Source organism: Pristiophorus japonicus, chromosome 2, assembly GCF_044704955.1.
Source record: "Pristiophorus japonicus isolate sPriJap1 chromosome 2, sPriJap1.hap1, whole genome shotgun sequence".
Classification (NCBI taxonomy): domain Eukaryota; kingdom Metazoa; phylum Chordata; class Chondrichthyes; family Pristiophoridae; genus Pristiophorus; species Pristiophorus japonicus.
This window is the reverse complement of record NC_091978.1, coordinates 195,905,209-195,917,205: the sequence shown is the minus strand read 5'-3', so window position 1 is coordinate 195,917,205 and position 11,997 is coordinate 195,905,209. Positions and strand designations below refer to the sequence as shown.

The 11,997-nt window shown below is 48.8% G+C and overlaps 1 protein-coding gene across 6 annotated transcripts in view; it reads left to right on the top strand.

The window, feature by feature from the left end:
• The window catches only part of stim2b (stromal interaction molecule 2b), a 272,216-nt gene that overhangs the window by 154,383 nt on the left and 105,836 nt on the right, over window positions 1-11,997 (top strand). The gene's annotated exons all lie outside the window — the stretch shown is intronic.

The following is an 11,997-nucleotide window of genomic DNA, read 5'->3' as shown; positions in this document are numbered from 1 at the left end:
ATCATTCCTTCAGTACCCCTTTCCTGCTTTCTCTCCATACCACTTGATACCTTTAGCTGCAAGGGCCATATCTAACTCCCTCTTGAATATATCCAATGAACTGGCATCAATAACTCTCTGCGGTAGGGAATTCCACAGGTTAACAACTCTGAGTGAAGACATTTCTCCTCATCATCTCATTCCTAAATGGCCTGCCCCTTATCCTTAGACTGTGACCCCTGGTTTTGGACTTCCCCAACACCGGGAACATTCTTCCCGCATCTAACCTGTCCAGTCCCGTCAGAATCTTATATGTTTCTATGAGATCCCCTCTCATCCTTCTAAACTCTAGTGTATAAAGGCCCAGTTGATCCAGTCTCTCCTCATATGTCAGTCCAGCCATCCCTGGAATCAGTCTGGTGAACCTTCGCTGCACTCCCTCAATAGCAAGAACATCCTTCCTCAGATTAGGAGACCAAAACTGAATACAATATTCCAGGTGAGGCCTCACCAAGGCCCTGTACAACTGCAGTAAGACTTCCCTGATCCTATATTCAAATCCCTAAGCTATGAAGGCCAGCATACCATTTGCCTTCTTCGCCGCCTGCTGTACCTGCATGCCAACTTTCAATGACTGATGAACCATGACACCCAGGTCTCGCTGCACCTCCCCTTTTCCTAATCTGCCTCCATTCAGATAATCTGCCTTCGTGTTTTTGCCCCCAAAGTGGATAACCTCACATTTATCCACATTATACTGCATCTGCCATGTATTTGCCCACCCACCTAACCTGTCCAAGTCACCCTGCAGCCTCTTGGCATCCTCCTCACCGCTCACACCGCTACCCAGTTTAGTTTGGAGATATTACACTCAATTCCATCATCTAAATCATTAATGTACATTGTGAAGAGCTGGGGTCCCAGTACTGAGCCCTGCGGCACTCCACTAGTCACTGTCTGCCATTCTGAAAAGGACCTGTTTATCCCGACTCTCTGCTTCCTGTCTGCCAACCAATTCTCTATCCACGTCAGTACATTACCCCCAATACCATGTGCTTTGATTTTGCACACCAATCTCTTGTGTGGGACCTTGTCAAAAGCCTTTTGAAAGTCCAAATACACCACATCCACTGGTTCTTCCTTGTCCAATCAACTAGTTACATCCTCAAAAAAAATCCAGATTCATCAAGCATGATTTCCCCTTCATGAATCCAAGCTGACTTGGACCGATCCTGTCACTGCTTTCCAAATGCGCTGCTATTTCATCCTTAATGATTTATTCCAAGATTTTCCCCACTACTGATGTCAGGCTAGCCAGTCTATAATTATCTGTTTTCTCTCTCCTTTTTTAAAAAAGTGGTGTTACATTAGCTACCCTCCAGTCCATAGGAACTGATCCAGAGTCGATAGACTGTTGGCTACTTAACATTAACCATCTTCTGATATCAGCAAGAGGAACTCTGTTCATGTGCTTAAGCATATAGAGCTTGCTGTTATCCAGCTAGAGAGCTGGCACTATAACACTTGTCCGCTGTCTTTGCAATGCCCTAAGTCTTTATTAGTTTAACTGGTTCCTGTAATACAGCCCGCTCACTTAGTTGCCAGCTGATCACGTGACTGTAGACATCCAGACAATTCTACAGTGGGTTTTAATGAGAGGGGTAAAAGTGACTAAATATTTTTCAGCTAAATATGGTCATGGGTGACAATTGCCATTCACCATTTTGATTCCTAAATTAAAATTAAAATGAAATGGAGGTACAATCACAGCAATGTTTTCAGCTGTCCGCCTGCTCACTTTTGTAGGATACACTAATACAATTGAAATTTGTGTGGACTGGCAGAGTCGTTCTTGTCAGGTATCTATCTTAACTGGTTTTGAGTTCCACTGCTTACTGTAATAGAGCTCCTGCCAGGATATAAGAACATAAGAAATAGGAGCAGGAGTAGGCCATACGGCCCCTCGAGCCTGCTCCGCCATTTAATACGATCATGGCTGATCCGATCATGGACTCAGGTCCGCTTCCCTGCCCGCTCTCCATAACCCCTTATTCCCTTATTGTTTAAGAAATTGTCTATTTCTGTCTTCAATTTATTCACTGACCCAGCTTCCACAGCTCCCTGAGGCAGCGAATTCCACAGATCCACAACCCTCAGAAGAAATTTCTTCTCATCTCAATTTTAAATGGGAAGCCTCTTATTCTAAGATTATGCTCTCTAGTTCTAGTATCCCCTATCAGTGGAAACATCCTCTCTGCATCCACCTTGTCAAGCTCCCTCATAATCTTATACGTTTCGATAAGATCACCTCTCATTCTTCTGAATTCCAATGAGTAGAGGCCCAACCTACTCAACCTTTCCTCATAAGTCAACCCTCTCATCCCCGGAATCAACCTTGTGAACCTTCTCTGAACTGCCTCCAGAGCAAGTATATCCTTTCGTAACTATGGAAACCAAAACTGCATGCAGTATTCAGGTGTGGCCTCACCAATACCCTGTATAACTGTAGCAAGACTTCCCTGCTTTTATACTCCATCCCTTTTGCAATAAAGGCCAAGATTCCATTGGCCTTCCTGATCACTTGCTGTACCTGCGTACTAACCTATTGTGTTTCATGAATAAGTACCCCCAGGTCGCGCTGTACTGCAGCACTTTGCAATCTTTCCCCATTTAAATAATAACTTGCTCTTTGATTTTTTTCTGCCAAAGTGCATGACCTCACACTTTCCAACATTATATGCCATCTGCCAAATTTTTGCCCACTCACTTAGCCTGTCTATGTCCTTTTGCAGATTTTGTGTGTCCTCCTCATACATTGCTTTTCCTCCCATCTTTGTATCGTCAGCAAACTTGGCTACGTTACACTCGGTCCCTTCCCCCACAGATTGTAAATAGTTGGGGTCCCAGCACTGATCTAAGAAAAAACATATTATAATGAGAGCTTTGTAATACAAGTTTGGAATAACCAATTTCTACTGTGACTTCTGCTCTGCTAAATGAACAAAACCTACTTGATTGGCAGAACAAACAGGCTGGACAACTTTAAGGATTAAGATATGACAAACACTGCTTGTTTTGGAGACACTTAAAAGAAAATGAATCTATATATTTAGAGAGACAAATAGTTTGCTCAGAATAGTGACTAATGGTGTCCTAATATATTTCGGATAAACTGTTTGATCTTTGACATTACAACTAAGTGTGGTCTTCAGGTGAGAAGGGCTTAGAAGCTGCCCAATATTTAGACTAGGACATGCAAGATACAATTCAGGCCCTATTTTAAAAATCACACATTTTGATCTTATTTTGTTGGATGTTCTCATTATAATTATCTATGTCCACATTTCTAGTGTAAACTACCTATGTAATCTTGTCACCTTTAATTTCATCCTCCTGACAGCAGCAGTTTCAACCAGTTTTTTTTTGCTGTTGATCACTGCCCAATGATCCTTGTGGGTAATGTGCATATATAAGCAACAGATGAGAACAGGGTTGGGCTTGGCTGTCCGATGCCCATGGTCAAATTACCTACCAATATTAAAGCAAAATACTGCAGATGCTGGAACTCTGAAATAAAACCAAAAAATGCTGGAAATACTCAGCAGATCAGGCAGCATCTGTGGAGAGAGTGTGTTACGGGTCAAAATTCGGTTACTACCGCCAGCTGATACTGCCTGGGAGAGGCGGCAACAGGATGTAAACGGCTGGGCGGCGGCGTTAGGTGGGGGTGCTGTCTGATAGGAAATTCGGTTCTGCTTTTTCAAGGGCACAAAGATTTGTCACGCTGCTGACTACTGCCATGGAAATCCTGACATCAGTACCCGTGTAACGTCTCCTTGGCGCAGGTCTCGCCAAATTCACTTTTGCCGCCTCACTTAGTGACTGGTGGGGAACACGTCAAAAAAGTTGGCGTTCACAAGTCGAGGTAATGATTCTGGGATGGTATTTAAAGGGAGTTGCAGCCGGGCCACAGAGGTCACTGCTGCGTTCTTTCCTCAGAGGTGTTTTGCAATCGAAAGGGCTACCACTCCCTCAATGTTCAGCTGGTATACGATCACAGGCAGATGATCCTCGCTGTCAATGCTTGATATCCTGGCAGCTGCCACGATGCCTTCACCCTGTGGGAGAGCAGTGTGCCATGACTGTTCCAGCCACTACATGAAGGTCGTGGCTGGCTCCTGGGCAACAAAGAATTGGTCTCGCCACCTGGCTGATGACACCCCTCCGCAATCCCACCACACCTGCCGAGCAGCGCGACAACACCAGCCATATCACAACCAGGACCATTATAGAGCAAACTATCGGGGTTCTGAAGCAGCGTTTCCGCTGCCTTGACTGCTCTTGGGGGGTGCATTTCAGTACTCATCTGATATCTCCATCTTCACCAGTGTGCTGCATGCTGCACAACGTGGCCATCATGATGGGCCAGCCATTACCAGCTGATGGCAGCTGCACCTCAGGAGGAAACAACCTGACACCGTTGCAGCTGCAAAGGCTGCTCATCAGAGACTCCTTGCGCATCGATTCCAGTGAATAATGCAATATTTGCAGAATGGCCAGCCTATTCACCTGGCGATCTGCTGCAGACATCGCGCCCCACCCTCCAAGCCTCTGTGTATATAAATGGCAAGACAAGAATGTGACAAATTAAAATAATTTTTATTGACAACAAAAACCAGTGTGCTGTAAAGAAGCACAAAAGGACACCATCCACAGCAAACAATAATTTGAAACCAGAACCTTTGAGACATTCTCATCCACATCCACATGCAATTATTTACATGAGTTCATATTCGAGCAAGGTCACCATCTCTGGCCACTTAACACACCTGTTTAGTGGGTCTTTGAGTGCTTCCCCACCTGTTCCCCTTCTCCCCTCTCCCATCCTCCTCAATGGGGTCTCAATGCCGGCAGCAAAGTTGGTAGAAGGTCGTTCTGTTGCTACTGCTGCCACAGTTGATGGCCTAGCATAACGTTCCCCACTCGCTCGGGCTTTGGAAAGCGTGGCTGCGGACTGCATCACCTCAGCATGGGCGGCGGCACTCCGTGGTGGATGGATTGCAGAGAGCGGCAGGGGCAAGAGTGGAATGATGTCGTCTTGAGAGAGGACATCACATTCCAACAGGCCTAACACCCTGCTACTCCCCCAGGGCAGAGCCTCGGCATCTGGAGCTATCTGGATGAGCACAGATTGTTGCCGTGCTTCGGCAACGTTGGGTCCCCAGACACAATGGCAGTGGTCAGTGCCTGAGTGGCATAAAGTTGGCTCTGCATCAGGGCAGACTGCGACTGCAGCACACCGTAGAGCTGATTGATGCCACCACGCACTGACGACACGACAGTCTGTAGGCCTACCATAGGTCGGCCTGGTGCTCAATGGCTACTGCCACATCAGCCATTGCCCATGCCACCATGTCTGGGACCCCATGGTCACTTGAAGCATCCAATATCTTTTGGTATATACCAAGGATGGGCTCCACGGGCTACTGAGAGACGTGCGATAATTGAGGCGGACTCCTCCACCCTCACAGCTAGTGCATCGATACTCTCGGGCACCCTTGCCAATGCACCCAGCAGATCGCTGTGTATCAGCAATGACTGTCTTGCGACATCCTCTAATTCGGGCTCATCGTCAGAGTGCTGCTGAGCATCTCTCAGGCGTGCACTCACCCTCTGGGAAGCTGGCCCCCTGGATTCCCCTCCCCAGTGGTGTTGCTGTAGGCCACTGGGTCCCGGAGCATTACCCACCTCCATCTCCCTGACCACGCCCTCCGCCAAAAGTCTGCTGGCCCTGCTCTCTGAGGCCGCTGGATCCTCTGTCATGTCCAAAGGGGTGTCCACCTCCTCATCCCCTCCACCGTCATCTGCAGTGGAAGGCTGACGTGCAGGTCCCTAGCTGTTTGAATCATCATCAGAAGGCACAAAGCCAGACAAGAGTGGTTACCTCCGGGGGAGGGAGGCCAGGATTGGGAAAGGCGTTTGGAAATGCCAGTCTCGTGGAAAGTGGTGAGCTGCGAGTACTGGTGTCAATGCTGGAATGAGAGGGGGTGAGGACCTAACAGTTACTGTGAGAATAGCATCTTCCAGATGCATATGAAGACAGAGGAGTTAAAAGAAGAGGGGTGTGTATCCACAACGATGTATGAAGGTATGCAGGCCCTTAGAGTGGGTGAGGCTGCAAATGCAAACCTTGCACCTGGCCTCACCCTCGTAGAGCAAGGGGTTAGATACAATCACATTGAGGCGAGACTGCACATTGAGCTCGGAGCATGGCATGCTCAGGTTAATGTTAAAGATGCTCACCCTTACCACTCGCGTCATGTCGTTCCACTTCTTGCGACATTGGGTCGCTGTCCTGGGCACTGTGTCACTCACTGACACTATTTTAGCGACTTCCGCCAGAGCCCGCAAAATGTTTGGTCCTGTGGCCTCCATCCTGAGTAATTCTCGCGCCTCTCCAGGGCATCAAGCAGTGCATCGACGGCGGCGACCGAGAAGCGGTGAGCGCGCTAGCGAGTTGCTGCTGCATCTGCCATCTTCACCCTGTGAGTGTGTAGGAAGCCAATATACGCATGAGGTGACGCCACGCCCAATCATTGCCTCTATTGAATCCAGGTGGCGGCAGTATGTCTGTGGCGCAGTTACAAATGATGATTGTCGCCTGGATGTTGCCGCCTCCAGAGTAGAGTGCAATGCCTGATTTAACGCTGCAATCCCCTCTTTGGGCAGCAAAAACTGAATTATGTGGTTGGTGGAGGCAACTACCGCCTGGTGGTAAAATCTCCATTCAGACTGTGACACCGCCTCAAAAAAGGCGGGACCGAATTTCGACCGCTTAATGTTTCAGGTTGATGACCTTTCATTATAAGTGGAAAATGTTAGACGTAACCGGTTTTAAGCAAGTACAGAGGCAGGGAAAGGGAGAATGGAAGGAAAGAACAAAAGGGATGGACTGTGATGGGGTGGAAGGCGGGAGTGATTGAATGACAAAAGATGATGGTGCAAGGCAAAAGGTGGTGGTAATGGGTTTAAGCAGGTACAGAGGCATCTGCCTTGCATCATCATCTCTTTTATCATGTAATCATTCCTGCCTTCCACCCTATCACAGACCTTCCCTTTTGTTCTTTCCTCCCATCCCCCTTTCCCTGCCTCTGTACTTGCTTAAAACCTGTCACATGTGTAATATTTTCCAGGTCTGTCGAAGAGTCAGCGACTTGAACTCTGTGGAGAGAGAAATGTTAACTCTGTTTCTCTCTCCACAGATGCTGCCTGACCTGCTGAGTATTTCCAGCATTTTCTGTTTGTATTTTACCTACCAATACTGTTTGGATTCACACATGAAAAATGGCCATTTGGATGAGGTACTAGAAGGTGGCCAGTCTGTATGGAACCTTATTTCAACATGAGTCAGCGAGGCCGAAATTCAGGGTCTCAGAGACCAGTTAGTGCCCGTTTGCGGCGGCCATGCCTAAAAATTGAATGGCTGACGCTTTGCGTTCAACAGGCCGATCCGACCTAAATTCAGGTGGGGTTTTTTTTGGCCTGGACCCCTTCCCGCCCGAGTGGTTGCACCGCCAATGTAAACAATAAAAAAAGCAATAAAAATACTTCCCTATTGGTTTTCACCTGAATCCCTCGATTCCTCACCGCGCGGTGCCACTGGCAGGTTTTTCTGCCGGTGCACCATCTCCGCACTGAGCGCGGCCACCCTTAAAGGGGAGGGCCCATTGTCGCGGCCGCAATGGAAACATTTTTGCCGATCGTTCGGCAAAATACTGCCCTGAGTTTGGCCAGGCTGCTGGCCCGGCCGAAACCCTCCCTCGTGGCCTAGTGGCCAAAGGTTAAAAAATGATAGAATCTCTCCCCTTTAACGGAGGGGAGAGAGCGTGGTGACGCACACATGCTGTGACGTCACCACGATTCCACTGCTGATGAACAGCGGCGGAGGCCCCAACCGACCCATTTTCAGCCAGTCAGCGTGGCTTTGAGTCCAAGGCCTGCCCCCATTATGATCCATTTCCTGCAGGACGTTGAAAAAATGTCAAAGTTCTAAAAATGGATCTACTCACCGCACCAGCGGTAACTACCACAAGTACCACTCTGAAAATTATAGGTGTGCCAGCTTTCTGGTGCACCTCAATTTCGACCCTAGCATCTTTAGGAGAGGAGTGGAAAAATTTGCAGGGAATCCTGTTGGTGTCTGAGTTAAACTTACTGGTCACGGAACTTAAGTACATTTCAGAGGGAAAATAATGATATTCAAAAGTTATGCAGTAAATCTAATTCTTGGCGTTTTTATGTTTTGATACACTTCAGTTTCTGTGTCATTGAAAGTTCAGTGGCGGTTGAAAATAGAACTCGTCACTTTCTAGCCAGTATCATTTTGTATTCATGGGAGCAGATCGAGTACACAATGGGGGTGCTATTGGTCAACATCAGTAATGCAAAATGGGTTGATCGCGAATTGGCAGCCTGCTTTACACCATTCTTGCATTTCTTTTCCATTGAAGTCTATAGTATATATGGTGGAGTTTAAAAAAAATGATAGAATAAACAGCTTTCACAGAAAGTTTGCTACAATGAAAGTCAGTGATTGAAATTAAATGTACGTCGTACGAGAAGAGACTAACAAGTTTTCCATATGTTAACAAAGAAATTTTCTGTAGTAAATAGCTACCGTGGAAATGGGCAGAATCCATTTTGTTAATGAAAGAATTGAAAACATTTTAAACTCTGCCGAAGGTAGCAGTAATTTACTTTTTTCTTGTAACTATAATCCTTGCACCCATCTGAAAGAGTTGAGTGAAGTGAAAGGCATGACAATGGGTTCCTATACTATTATGTAGACCAGGGGAAAAAATAAAAATAAATGCAACTTATCTCAAGACATGAATCTATGGAGAAAGGCTATATAGTATGGACTAAAATCAGAAACAAACTTGGACTGGTAAAAATGTGCTTTCAGCAGGAACTTGCCTGTGTCCAATTTGCATACTGTGGAGCCGAAATTCAGCCCCTTGATGAGGCCTGTTACTGCCGGAAAGCGGCAGCCATGCGGCAGTGTTGTCTGCCCGCCGATTTGTAGTCCAATAGCCGCCACTTGCAAAATTCTCCTCGGAGGTTTTTGCAGCGGTGTGGAGATCCGCCCCGCTCCCCCCACTTCCGCTGCGCTCCTGCAGATGCATCAATAAAGATGTCATCAGAGTGCGCGCTGCAGCCTCGCCGCCCCGGAAACTAAATTCACTTTTCATAGTCAACCGGCCGCCTGTCGGTGCCCATGACAGTTTTTGTGTCTGTGCACTGCCTGGCTCAAGACCACCAGCGGACTTTAAAGGCGGGTTGCGTGCAGCTCCATTTTTTTGCCCAATAATTTTTCGGAGTTCTCAAAAGTTTGTTACTCGCCCTTTTCATAGCGTCACTGAATGCTAGTTGGCTGGAGGCCTCAATCTGTACTCCACAGAGGCCTCATTGTGGAGGTTGAGCTTGCAGAGGCAATGGGCTCAATACTAGCAGAGGAACACCTCCTGCACATTGTGCACGGCAGGGAGGCACGCAGGAGAAGGCAGCACTGTCAGCAATGGCTCCACAGGCAGCGGGCAAGGGATGTAGCAACCATTGATGCCCAACATGGAAATGGCGGCAGAGAGGTGGTCCAGGAAGGATATGGTATGAGGAGGAGGGTCAGGTACGCTGATCGCAACCCCCTCTCCCCCCCCCCCCACCCCTGCACCAAATAGTGGGCGAGATAGAAATAAGACAGGGCGCAGATGCTTGCCAGCAGCAGGCTGCAAAGGACGAGAAGCATGAAGAGCATGAGGGAGAAGGCAATGAGGCAGCTGCCATAGGAGGAGCCGACCATAGAGTTGGGGAAGAAGGCCCTATCGTGCAAGGGTCTACAGGCAGCAGTTTTGCATCATCGACCTTATGGATGACCAATGTCTCTGCAGGCTTAGATTCAGGAAGTACATCGTCAGGGAGCTGTGCAATCTCCTGCGGCCAGATCTGCAGCCTCCGACAAGGCTGAGGACAGCTCGGAACATGGAAACCAAAGTGACCATAGTGCTCAATTACTATACCACTGGATCTTTCCACGGTGCGACTGCAGACATTTCGAACATCTCTCAGTTCTCCGCTCATTGCTCCATCTGTCAAGTTACAGATGCTCTCTATAAGAGAAGGGGCAAATACATTTCCTTCCTGATGAGCAGGGAGAAGGTGATGGAGCGGCAGACTGGATTTGTGCACATTGCGGGCTTCCCCAGGGTTCAGGGTGCCATAGACTGCACCCACGTCGCATTGAGGGCGCCACAAGCCAATGCGGAGATGTTCAGAAACCGCAAGGGATTCTACTCCCTCAATGTCCAGCTGGTATGCGACGATCAGTGCAAGATCATGGCAGTTGATGCTCGGTATCCTGGCAGCAGCCACAATGCCTTCATCCTGCATTAGACTGGTTTGCCCGCTGTGTTTTCTGGTCCAAACCAAAATAGCGAGTGGCTGCTTGGTGACTAGGGCTACCCAGTGTGCACTTGGCTGCTGACTCCCCTTCACAACCCCAGGACTGCTGCGCAGCAAGCCTACAATGGCTCTCATTCAGCCACCAGGTGCCTAATTGAGCAGTGCATCGGAATCCTTAAACAGAGATTCCGTTGCCTGGATCGCTCTGTGGAGTATTGCAGTACTCGCCTGAGCGGGTCTCAATATTCGTGGTCGTCTGCTGCATGCATCATAACCTGGCAATCATGCGTTGGAGACGAGCCAGCAGTAGCACCAGAGGAGGAGCAGGAGGCGCACAAGGAGCAGGACCAGGACGTGGGTCACCGGCCATGCAGGAGGCGTCGTCATCATCCAAACCCTGCAAGGGACGTGCAAAACCATCTCATTGGTGCTCACTTCCGATGAGTTAATGGCCACTTCGCCCTTCATCTGTGCATCTCCATGGCTATCCCAATGAGCCCTTTCACACATTGCCCACAGTGAAATGATACACCTGCACAGATATAGGAACACAAAATAAAGATTCTTTACAGAATAAAGAAATGTGCAAAAAAAAATACACACAATCATTTCTCATCTCTGTGCATCTCCTTATAACCCCCCTTATGCAAGCCTATTCTGGAACTACGCCGCAGTGTCTCCCCTGTGGCTGCATCATGGGTCTGGGAAGGCTGCTGTGTTTCAGGTGAGAAGCTATAGATGTCCTTCTAGGATGCCTTCGACCATCTCTGGCCCGGGAAGGGCCGGCTGCAAACTGGGCAGTACCCTCCTCGGTGCGTTCAGTCGACCTTGGCTCGGACGAGTCCATGCTTATCAGCAATGGCAGAGTGACAGGGCCGGGGTCAGGAATGGTGTGATCCTGAGAGAGCACATCATCATCACCTTGGTCCGATGAGCCTGCGCCACTCCCCGGGGCAGCACATCACCATCGCCACCAATCTGAGGGAGCACAAGTCGGTGGTGTGGCGCGATACCGGAAGCTTCCCCATGGACTGTTGTGGACCCAGCCGCGATGGCAATAGTCAGGTCTCTCGTGGCATCCAGCTGAGACTGCATGAGGGCCGATACAGTCTCTATGCCACCAGAGACGACAGCAGTAAGACGCTCCGTGTCCTGTTGCCCAGAGTGCATAAGATATTCTGAGCTTCCAGGGCCGCGGCCATCCTATCCAATACAGCACTGAGACATTGGTCCCTTGCACCTGGCCTGTCATGACAGCTGCCACATCCCCAACGAGTCGTGGCATCAGAGCTGGATCCACACGGTCACTCTGGGAGTCCATCATCGTCTGCACACTGGCAATGATGGGCTCCATGGTGTGCGCAGAGCTGTCGACAATGCAGGGCTCCTCCATGCCCCTGACCAGTTGCGACAGGCTCTCCGCCACCCTTGCCACTGCCCCTAACATCTGGGAATGCATGGCCTCCACCCTTCTTGCATAAGCCCCAACATCTACGGGCTTGTCTGAGTTCTCTTGAGCAGAACTCGCGTATGCACTCGCCCCCCGCCCCCCGGAGTGAT